At 37.2% G+C, this 8,029-nt stretch overlaps 1 pseudogene; it reads left to right on the top strand.

Moving 5' to 3' along the window:
- Nucleotides 1-1,422: 1,422 nt before the first annotated feature.
- LOC137222976 (tigger transposable element-derived protein 1-like) lies at nt 1,423-3,218 on the top strand (annotated as a pseudogene).
- Nucleotides 3,219-8,029: the final 4,811 nt, after the last annotated feature.

Here is an 8,029-nt window from a genome sequence, read left to right as displayed (position 1 = left end):
GAAATACTAGCATGTAGAACAACATGGATGGATCGCAAACACATTATACTGAGTGAAAGAAGCCAAACCCAAATAGCTACTGAGGACTCTATTACATGAAAATCAAGAACAGGTGAAATTAACTTATGGTGATTTAAAAAAAGAAGAGTCATTTCTTGTGGGCATTGGAATTGACTGGATGGGGGCATAAAAGAATTTTCTGGAATAATAGAAATCTTTCATAGTTCTATTGTGTTGTTGATTACACGGGTACATTTTTGTCAACATTAGTCAAATTTGGAGGACCTCCAGGTCAGCACGTAAGGAGCTTGGAAATCACCACTTTGCCCTAACCAGTAAAAAACTGAACACCCTGAAAAATCAACCCAGCTTAAATCCATAAGAGAAGTGAGGTCACAGGACAAAACACTGCCCCCCAAACCAGAGAGACAGGCAGACAGATAACGGAGAATCACAACTTACCAGAGCAGAAACTCGAGCTGAAACCTCTGGAGGAACCAGTGTTGGCGTAGGAAAACCTAACCTGTGGTTGACAAATTGCTGGAGGCTCAGTGCAGACAATTCTGAGAGGCAAAAATTCCAGGGGACCCAGTCACACGGGGAGCCCCACGCTTCTGTGAGTTTTACTTCCAGGAGCCTGACCAGCTTCTCTCAGTAAATATCAGAGAAAAATCCCCTCCTGCTTCCGGCAGGGGAAAGGGGGAGGGAACTATTTTGAAATACACCGGAGCACTATGGTCTTATCAAGGCCTCCCCTCAGGAGAAACTAATTGCACAGAGCTTACTAGCCTGCTGGAATTTTATCAGAGCCTAATGCACCTGGGAGAAGGAAAATACCCAATCCCAGCCCACTCTAGCCATCCTACCTAAAATGAGAGGGGAAAAAAATGAGAAACACTTGTGGAAGTTCATGTTTCAGAGGCACAGGTTAACAGAAGGAGACCTAATCATAGGCCTGTAGGATGCTTTCCCTCCCCCACACCTCAGGACCACATTATTAAAAGCCTGTTTCCAACAGTGCCTTTTACCTAGCACAGACATACCTCATTTTATTGTGCTTCACAGATGTGTTTTTTACAAACTGAAGGTTTGTGGTAACCCTTCATAGAGCAAGTCTGTCGGCACCATTTTTCAACAGCATTGGCTCACTTCATATTTCTAAGCCACATTTGGTAATTTCTGCAATATTTCAAACTTTTTCGTATTATTATATTTGTTATGGGTGGTTTGTGATCTTTGATGTTACTATTGTAATTATTTCAGGGCACCACAAACTGTACCCATATAAGGAAGCAGACAATCAATGTTGTGTGTGTTCTGACTGCTCCACTGAATGGCTGTTCACTGTCTCTAGCCCTCTTTTCACCTCCCTATTCCCTGAGACACAACAATATTGAAGGTAGGCCAATTAATAACCCTACAATGGCCTCTAAGTTTTCAAGTGAAAGGGAGAGTTGCATGTCTCTCACTTCAAATCAAAAGCTAAAAATGATTAAGCTTAGTGAGGTAGGCATGGCGAAAGCTGAGATAGGCTGAAAGGTAGGCCTCTTACACCAAACAACTGGCCATGTTGTGAATGCAAAGGAAAAGTTCCTGAAGGAAATTAAAAGAGCTACTCCAGTGAACACATATATGATAAGAAAGCAAAACAGCCTTATTGCTGATGTGGAGAAAGTTTTAGTAGTCTGAATAAAAGATCCAACCAGCTACAGCATTCCTTTAAGCCAAAGCCCAATCCAGAGCAAGGCCCTAATGCTCTTCAACTCTATGAAGTCTGAGTGAGGGGAGGAGGCCACAGAAGAAAATTTTGAAGCTAACAGAGGTTTGTTCATGAGGTTTAAGGAAGAAGCTGCCTCCATAACATCAAAGTGCAAGGGGAAGCAGCAAGTGCTGATATAGAAGCTATAGCAAGTTATCCAGAAGATATAGCTAAGATCATTAATGAAGGTGGATACACTAAACAACAGATTTTCAATTAGATAAAACAGCTTTATATTGGAAAAAGACACTATCTAGCAGTTTCACAGCTAAAGAGGAAAAAGACACTATCTAGCAGTTTCACAGCTAGAGTTTCACAGCTATCTAGCAGTTTCACAGCTAAAGAAGCCTGGCTTCAATTTGACTCTCCTGTTAGGTGCTAATCCACCTGAGAAGTTTAAGTTGAAGCCAATGCTTATTTACCATTCTGAACATCCTAGGGCCCTTAAGAATTATGCTAAATCTACTCTGCCTGTGCTCTATAAGTGACACAACAAAGCCTGGTTGACAGCACATCTGTTTACAACATGGTTTACTAAATATGTTAAGCCCAATGTTGAGACCTACTGCTCAGAAAAAAAAAAAAAAAAAGATTCCTTTTAAAATATTACAGTTCATTCACAATGCACCTGGTCACCAAAGAGCTCTAATGAAGATGTACAGTGAGATGAATGTTGTTTTCATGCCTGCTAACAAGATATCCATTCTGCAGCCTGGATCAAGGAGTAATTTTGACTTTCAAGTCTTATTATTTAAGAAATACATGTCATAAGTCCATAGACAGTGATTCCTCTGATGGATCTGGGAAAAGTCAATTGAAAACCTTCTGGAAAATATTCACCATTCTAGATGCCATTAAGAACATTCCTGATTCCTGGAAAGAGATAAAAATATCAACACTAACCAGAGTTTAGAAGACGTTGATTCCAACCCTTATGGATGACTTTGAGGGGTTCAAGACTTCAGTGGAAGAAGTAACTGCAATTGTGGTGGAAATAGCAAGAGAACTAGAAGTAAAGCCTCAAGATGTGACTGTGACTAAGTTGCTGCAATCTGATGATAAAACTATAACAAATGAGGGGTTACTTCTAATGGACGAGCAAAAAAAGTGGCTTCTTGAGATGGAAACTACTCCTGGTGAACATGCTGTGAAGACTGTTGAAATGACAACAAAAGATTTAGAATATTACATAAACTTAGTTGATAAAACAGCAGCAGGGTTTGAGAGGATTGAGTCCAATGTTGAAAGAAGTTCTACTGTGGATAAAATACTATCAAACAGAATTGCATGCTACAGAGAAATTGTTCATAAAAGGAAGAGTCAATCAATGTGGCAAACTTCATTGTTGTCTGATTTTAAGAAATTGCCACAGACACCCCAACCTTCAGCAACCACCACCCAGATAAGTCATAAGCCATCAACATCGAGGTAACACTCTCCACCAGCAAAAATATTGTAACTTGTGAAGGCTCAGATGATGGTTAGCACTTTTTAGCAATCAAATATTTTAAAATTAAGGTATGTACATTGTTTTTTTAGACATAAAATACTATTGCACACTTAATAAACTACAGTGTAGTGTAAACATAACTTTTATATACTCTGGGAAGTTTTTTAAAACCCTGTGGTTTAACTTTATTGTGGTATTTGCTTCCTTGCAGTGGTCTGGAACAGAGCTTGCAATAGTTTCAGGGTATGCCTGTACATCTTGTCTGGCTATCAAGAAAAAATACAAGGCATACTAAAAGGCAAAACCACAATTTGATTATTTTAGGCTTGAGTGTCAGGTGAAGGAGATTCAATGATTTCTCCCACTAGATGATACTCCTTTATTCCAAAGCTTTGAGAAAAAATTCAATAAAAGTAGCTGAGAGAAATATTAGACATTCTAACTCTTTTAAATTGGTGTTAAAAAGCAATTTGCTTGAGGCCTAGCATCCTTATACAAGATTTTACCCAGATAATTATTATTACATTTGCTTTTGTTTGACAGATTTTATGTATTTCTTTTAGGAAATTATTACTTTAAAAATAGAAAACGAGAAGTTCTTAAAAATAACTTACAAATTCATATAAGTGAATATCTCAAAGGTGGGTAGGTACTTTTATTAAATAGGGAAATGAGATCTGAAACATTTTTATACAAAAATTGAATTATAATGGATGCAAATGTCTCTCATTGCCTCTCAGTCTGCTTCTTCAGTTCTTTCATTATTTTTTTAATTTCCTGTATTATAGGTTTCTGTGGCTATTATAACAAATTAACACAGTAGCTTAAAACAACAGGACTTTATTTTTTCACAGTTCTGGGGGTCAGAAGTCCCAAATCAAAGTGTCAGCCAGATTGTACTCTTTCTGAGGCCTAGCAAGAATCTATTTCTTGCTTCTTCCAACATCTGGTGACTCTCGACATTCCTTGGCTTGTGGTTGCATCACTCCAGTCCCTGCTTCCATATTCACAATGCCTCTACCTTCTCCTCTCTGTGTCTCTTATAAGGATACTTATCATTGGATTTAGGGCCCACATAGATAATCCAGGTTGATCTCCTCATCTCAAGATCCTTAATTTAATTACATCTGAAAAGACCCTTTTTTCAGACAAGGTAACTTTTACTAGTTCTGAAAACTAAGACAGGGACACATCTTTTGGAAGGCCACCATTCAATCCACTACATATATCAACTAATACCAAATGAGCATTACCCTGTACTCAGCACTTTGTTTGAAGCTACAACAGAAGGCATATAGAGTAATGATTATCTTCACAAGTTCTTGATTTATAGCCCAGCTCAGTCTCTTAAGCTGAGAATGAATAGATTACTAAAACATATGTTCCAATTATCTATAAAATGTGATAAATAAATAATATCTATATCAAACATTATTTTAGGAGTTAAATAAGAACAATAGAGCAAGTAGAACATTTCCTGGCACATATTAAGTGCTGAGTATATTTTAGCTATCATTTGCTCAATGAAAAAGACACATTCACAGATTTTAAGGTATTTTTATACCATCAGATCTACACTAGAAGGAAAAAGTGCAATTCCAACTTATCTGGCACATATTTGAAGTTTATTGTTTCATTTTGGAATCAATTTACCTTCCTAGCTATTTTTGTTTCTCTTATACTGTTAAAACAATGTTTGTGTCCCTTGCTTTATATCACCTAGCAACTGAGAAAAGCAGATCAGAAGGAAGGTAAGTGGCTTGAGAGCAGAGCCTGGAATTTAAGATCTGACATCAATAACTGGAATAGGAGATCATCCACAGGCATATTTTTCCTTCCTCTTCCCTACTTCCTGCCTATCTCCCTTCTTTCTGTCTACCCACCTTGTTCCATGGGCATCTTACCAAAATAGCATATGTTGGAAAAAAGAAAAAACAATAAAGTAAAATAATAAAGTTCAAGAAAACCAAAATAGATTTGTCTTTTCCAATAAACAGACTTTCTGGATTCAAAATTATTCTCCATTCTTCCACGAGGCCCCCTGATGATGCTCACGGCAGGTGGAAGCTCAAAACAAGTCAGCTCTCACCAGTTGCACGCTTACACTCAGTTGTACTTGCTTCAAGCTCTATTTGTTTAAGTAAATATTATGCAAATTAAAGATTATTAATGTGAAACAAAGATGGTTGTTTTTATAAAAATTAAGTGGAACTATTTAGCAGCATTAGATAAATGTAAGTATTTAAAATGGTTTCCAAAATAGTCAGAAGCCAGACCACAATAAAAGATTGGGGGGATGGGGAGATGAATTATAAAAATCTCAATAAATTCTGCACTCCAACTGCTTCACTTAAAAAAATTAAAATTGGAAACTACAGTTTAAGCAAAAACATGCTCTTTGGAATTCTAGTCAGTGAAGAAAAAAGCTTCATCCCATATCAAGTGATTAGCCAATGTACGGTTTCTGAGAGCTGCTGTAAAAAAGTACCACAAACTAGGTGGCAAAACTAACAAACAAAAAATATTCTTTTTGTTTGTTTGTTCATTTGTTCCAGAGGTTATAAGTCTGAAATCAATATGACAGTGTGTTTGGTTCCTTTTTAGAGGTACTTAGGGAGGATATGTTCAACATTTCTCTCCTAGCTTCTGGTGGTTGCCAGCAATCCGTGGTGTTCCTTCGTTTGTATCTTCCAATATCTGCCTCCATCTTCACATGACTATTTCATTTCCCTCTTGTCTCCATGTGTCTGGCCTCACCTCTTCTTAAAAGGATATTAGTCATTGAATTAGGGTCCACCATAATTGAATATGACCTCATCTTAATGAGATTACATCTTCAAAATCCTATTTCCAAATAAGGTCACATTCACATGTTATGAATGGAAGTGAATTTTTGAGGAACATTATTCAACTCAGTACAGCTATAAATTCCAGTTGTATTTATATGTTTTAAGATAAAATTAATGCTTAAAATATGAATATGCTTCTATAACTTTTATTGTGATTTTTAAATTATTTTTCAATTAACCATATAACCACATATCCCAATTGCATTACCTAAAAAGAGTGAATGCTTCAGATCAGAAACGCATAAAGTATATGGGATTATAATTGGTCCTTACATGGGAGAGACAGGGTAAGTTATATAATTTTTATTACATATATAAGCTTCTACCCCAACAACAACAACAACAACAAAAAAACAGCAAATAAAACCTAAGAAATAAAGAAGAGGGAAGAAATAAAGATAAAAATAAAGAAGTATACATCTTAAAAATATAAAAAAGCAACTAAAAAATCAAAAGGTAAAATTGGTGCTTTGCAAATGCTGGAGAGGATATGGAGAAAAGGAAACCCTCCTACACTATTGGTGGGAATATAAATTGGTGCAGCCACTATGGAAAACAATATGGCGTTTCCTCATAAAACTAAACATAGAATTACCATATGATCCAGCAACCCCACTCTTGAGCGTTTATCTTAAGAAAACTCTAATTCAAAAAGATACATGCACCCCAATATTCATAGCAGCACTATTTGCAATAGCCAAGACATGGAAGCAACCTAAATGTCCATCAACAGATGAATGGATAAAGAAGATATGGCATACATATATGCAATGGAATACCACTCAGTCATAAAAAAGAATGATCTAAAGCCACTTGCAGCAACATGTATGGACATAGAGATTATCATACCAAGTGAAGTAAGAAAGAGAAAGACAAATACCATATGATATCACTCATATGTGGAATCTAAAATATGATAGGGGCTTCCCTGGTGGTGCAGTAGTTAAGAATCCACCTGCCAGTGCAGGGGACATGGGTTCGAGCCCTGGTCTAGGAAGATCCCACATGCCACGGAGCAGCTAAGCCCATGCACCACAACTATCTAGCTTGTGTGCCCTAGAGCCCATGCTACACAACAAGAGAAACCACTGCAATGAGAAGCCCACACACTGCAACGAAGAGTAGTCCCAGCTCACCGCAACTAAAGAAAGCTCACATCCAGCAACGAAAACCAAACACAGCCAAAAATAAATAAATTTAAAATATGATATAAATAAACTTATTTACAAAACAGAGACAGGCTCACAGACATAGAAAACAAAGGGAGGGGCTTCCCTGGTGGTGCAGTGGTTGAGAGTCCGCCTGCCGATGCAGGGGACACGGCTTCGTGCCCCGGTCTGGGAAGATCCCACATGCCGCGGAGCGGCTAGGCCCGTGAGCCATGGCCACTGAGCCTGCGCGTCCGGAGCCTGTGCTCCGCAACGGGACAGGCCACAACAGTGAGAGGCCCATGTACCGCAAAGAAAACAAAGGGAAAAGGGGGTGGGGGAGAGATAAATTAGGAGTTTGGGATTAGCAGATAAAAACTACTATATATAAAATAGATAAACAAAATGGTCCTAATGTATAGCACAGGGAACTATATTCAGTATCCTGTAATAAACCATAATGGAAAGGAATATGATAAAGGAAAAAATATATACATGTATATAACTGAATCACTTTGCTGTATACCAGAAACTAACACCACATTGTAAATCAATGAAATTTCAATCAAAATTTTTTTAATTGGTTCTTTGAAAAGATTAATAAAATCTATAGATGTTTAGCAAGACTGATCAAGACAAAAAAGAAAATACAAGTTTAGTATAAGGGACATAAAAGGGAACCTCACTGCTGATGTGACAACATCAAAAAGATAATATAAAAATATGATGAATACCTTTAAGAAAATAAATTTGAACATTTATATAAAATGGATGTTTCTCAAAAAATAAAACCCTCACCTTATTGCAGTTAACAGAAGAAAGT

Source organism: Pseudorca crassidens, chromosome 4 (genome assembly GCF_039906515.1).
Source record: "Pseudorca crassidens isolate mPseCra1 chromosome 4, mPseCra1.hap1, whole genome shotgun sequence".
Lineage (NCBI taxonomy): Eukaryota > Metazoa > Chordata > Mammalia > Artiodactyla > Delphinidae > Pseudorca > Pseudorca crassidens.
The sequence above is the reverse complement of the archived record's forward strand: the minus strand, read 5'-3'. Positions and strand labels throughout refer to the sequence as shown.